Here is a 4517-nt window from a genome sequence, read left to right on the forward strand (position 1 = left end):
CAGCTGAGGCTTCAATTTGTAGTTGGTCTGCCCTGTGTGAGTTGTTCCCGCTCTCCAAGAACTAATGGAGGAATTGTGGAGTGGGTCATGAAGGGGGCGGGAACTCTGTGCTAAGGCATCCTGTGTGGAGATAAAAAGCATTTTCATCGCCTACGAGAATAAAAACTAAAAAGCAGAAAGGCCTTAGATTAAATAGTGAGACTTTTACCAAAAATGCCTCTAAATGGAAAGCAAAGAGTAGTTATAAAAAACGCAGCCCAAAACTGAACGGCCTCAGTTTAAATCTCAACGCTGATGCCTCCAGGCTGTGTGTGTTTGCACAAGATGCTCAACCTCTCTGAGCCTCACTTTTTTCATGTCTTAAATGGGGATAATAACAGTGCCTACTCCCAAGAGTTTCTGTTAAGATTAAATTATTTAAAACTTACTAAGAATCTAGAACCATGTTTGAAACATAGTTAAGTACCACATGAATATTTGTTAAAGAAAAATATGAAGGAATGATCCATATTTCAGAATGCAGATTTTCTCAGTATTTTCAATGGTGAAAAACAAAGAAGTTATCCCAAATTTGCTGGAGAGAAAGTGATATTTTTTCCTGAGACCATATATCCGAGTTACCAAAGTCTCACTTTGTGCCCTAAAACAATATGCAGCTTAGAGCATTGAACTAGGTTTGGGGGCAGATAAAACCTAAATTCTAATATCTCCTCAGTGATTCATTAGCTTTAAAATCAAGCCTCAGGTTCTTCATCTATAACGGAGCTCGATAAATTACAGGCCACGGGCTGAATCTGGCCCACCTTTACTTATAACAACCCACGGTTATGAGTAAAGTTTTATTGAAACACAGAGCCACACCATTTGTTTTCATATTATCTGTAATTGCTTTCTCTCTACAAGGGCAGAGTTGCAGAGGTGAGACAGAGACTTTGTTCTGCAAACCAAAAATTGTTACTACCTGGCCCTCGACAGAATACATTTGCCAACTCTGGATCTATAATACAACCATAATATTCTGATTCATGTCTGAAAATGAGATAATAAATAGGCAGAAGCCTACACAGAGTCTAGGCTCCATGAAGAAGGACTAATATCATTAAACAAAAAAAGTCAAAATCCAAACCTTTTTTGTTAGTTTTGTTTGCTTGTTTTTCTGCCTTTTCTACCCTCTACCTAGGCCGTTCTGTCCAAAAACAAAATATGAGCTTGACTTCCTCTAACTTGGATTAAGCTAATCTGCCACTCCATCGCAGCTGCCTGTTTAGGCGATTTCTATGGCTCTATTCATCGAAACTATCAGGGTTTCTGTCCCATTGTTTGTTAACATTTGCTTTATATCTCAGAGGTTCCACATAAGCATACGGGAAGCCCCCCAAAAATCTTGCACTGATTTGTTTTCGATGTTTAATTTTTTATTTAGAAATAATAAAATAAGACATAATATATAAAAATATGTACAATCCATGGTTTGTGCAGTACAATAGGAAGACTTCAGATACAAAAGGACGGCAAACAGGAAAATAATAACTATCACGATTGTCAAAGGCCGGGATTGTTCAATTCGCCAGAGCCCAGAGCTGAAACCCAGCGTCGCCAGAAGAGATTCTAGTTGGGAGTGGGAGGTGACTAGGCAACACTTTTTTTTCTCACCTTAACATTATTAGACACAGAGTGAAAAACAACGCACTCTGCTTCTCAGAAGAAGCTTTTTGCCTTTACTGAGTGGCTTATTATAAAGTATGCACGAGTAACACATTTTGGGGGACACAACTCATCAAATCAACATCAAGGTTTGGGATGGGATTCCGTAGGGTGGAAAGGAAGCGAAGGGAAGAAATAATGCGTGAATAGAACTTTTTAAAAAAGGTGAAACAAACTTTCTCCAGGAATTTGGACATGACTACAGTGCTCTAGTTAAGACATTCTTAAAATGTCTGATTCAAGTATATGCTTAGAGGGATAGAAAACTATTCCTTTCTCAATAATCAAAATAGAATTCACTTTGTCTACCTTTTATTTAAAAAATAGGGTAACCATGAATCTATGCCTCCTCCCAAAAATATAATGCCCAGCCAGACGTGGGCAAAAAATTTCTTTCAAAGGGAATAAGTCCTAAGTAAATTCAAAGGGGGATTTGCTTGCAAGAGAAGCAACGCGAATCCAGGACAGATCACAGACATCCATGGCGGGTCTCTTCAATCTGCATTGTAATGATGTGTGTGCACTTATTAAAGAGACCCAGTCAATAAGGACAAATGTTTTGAAGGTAAAATGCAGCAAAAAAAAAAAAAAAAAATGTTGTGCATTATCTGTGTCTTGGCTCTTGACAAAAAACAAAAAAGCCATTTAAAGCTTGTAACTGTTAAAATACTAATAACTAGAAAAAGCTTTGAAATGAACAGTCCATGCTGAAATAAATAACAGAAGAACATAGCAATACAAACCTTATAAGGCTGGTAAATATTTTGCTAAAACCATGCTAACCGGTAGCATATAGGTACTAGCTCTCAGAAATTGCTGCACTGAAATTATACTTTCTATGGCAATTTTTTTTCCTTTACAGACTTCTATTTACATTTGGCTTTAAATATGAAAATATCTGATAAACTTTATAAAATGTACACTTTAAAAACATAGCTTCTGCAAAATTTTCTTGGAAAAAAAACAAACGAACAAACCTGTGCACCAGAAATTTTAGATTTTTTTTCTCTTTTTTCTTTTTCAGAAAGAAGTTGAAAGATTTCCCTCCATCATTCCTGCCCCCGGGCCCACCCCCTTGCAATTAACGTTTTAAGTGGCAGCACTGTGTATTCGGAAGGAGCCTTCTCTATGGTCACCCCCGCTATCCACTGTATCTTCATTTAATTTACATATCACTGAATACTCTTTGGTTTGATTATTTTCCTTTGCAAAATATCAAAATAGCAGCAGCTGAAGCCCTCAGTGTCCCATTGACGGCCAAACCGTTGCCCCTTTTTGTCGATGCTCAATGCCAATTCCTTCAACTCCCTAAATGACTTCCCAAACCTGCCCTGACGTTTGGGTTTAGAACAGCGTCCACGCGCTTGACACCTCTGCCTTGGTATCGATGGAAATCACGCCACGGTTTTCAAACCCATTGACTCTGAAGGCTGACAACAGCAGCAGAAACTGTGATATTATTGCAGGCACTGCATTCAGATATGGCTGTTCAAGAACCAGAGACCATCACAGACACCAATTCACAGAATACAGGATCCTAGAACAAGCTGTTTTTTAATGGCATACAGGGATATAATACCATAAGAGAGTTGATTTTGAGACTCCGATTAAAAAGAAAAGTCAGTAACCCCAGAATTCACAGATGGGGAACTTTAAACCAAAATAGAGTTTCATGATTGAGATAGAGTGAGGGGAGAAAAAAAAAATGTATTTAGCAAGTCAGGCAGTCAGGTAAGAAGGAGAGGCTTGTGGAAATCAATGTGTCCTTCGTCACCTGCTCTAGCGGTCCACAGGTGACAAGGATCAACTTAGATTCAATCATGAGTGTGCATACATAAAGGGGAAATAATCATTTTAGACTATTATCTCCTTTACTTGTGATCGTGTCATATTTTTTATGACCCTTGTTGACCCTAAAATACTGGGACCATTTTCATTCCTACTGTCTGATAGTAAAAAAAAAAAAAAAAAAAAAAAGCAACGTTGCTCTCCCTCCTGAATGCTCGAGCCGATGATGCAAGCCCACACGCATCTCGCTGCCTCCCCCATGTGGGCGCTGCAGCCCCCCAGCCACGCAGGACTCATCCAGACACACTGATCAGAGGACCAGTCTGGAGGCCTGGCATGGCACCCTTTCTAAGGCAAAGCCAATCCGGACTTTTTCCGGAAGTTGGGGAAACGCATTCAACTATAAGGGTTTAAACCCATTTAGCTTCCATATTGGATGACTCAGCTTGGAGGATGCTGATTAAATTCAACCGAGGTCTTATCTTATTACGGAATACATTTTGGAATGTGCAAAAAGGGAAAAACCCAGAAAAATCTAAGACCATGTCACCATCTCTCGCCTTATGTGTTAGCCTGGCCAGCACTACCTCGCAGGAAAGAAGAGATGTTTATATTGTGTGTGTGTGAATTTTCCTTCCCCTTTCTTCTTCCTCTTACAATACAAAAGTTATGTGAAAGAACAGAATTTTTAAAGCACTGCACTGACTAGACTGTGTGTATGAAGTCCTATTTGCTAAAGAAGGTGCCAAAGGAGAGGGCAGTTCAAGGTCTCGCTGAGGTTCAAAGTTATTGTCTCTTGATTTCAAGGCAGCTTCCTTTTCCTTTTTAGTATAAGCTCTGCTGTGCAAAAATGTGCATTATCTTTGGTATTTATTTTAGGTAGTCTAACTTAAAATTTGAGATAACCCATTAACATCATGAAGGAAAATAAAATAAAATAAAAACCCGGAGGCTACCATTTGGCTATTGTTACATAATGCCCTTATGTAACCAAAGAGGAGAGAGAGAGAGAGAGAGAGAGAGAG

This window comes from Pteropus alecto, unplaced genomic scaffold (assembly GCF_000325575.1).
Source record: "Pteropus alecto unplaced genomic scaffold, ASM32557v1 scaffold134, whole genome shotgun sequence".
Lineage (NCBI taxonomy): Eukaryota > Metazoa > Chordata > Mammalia > Chiroptera > Pteropodidae > Pteropus > Pteropus alecto.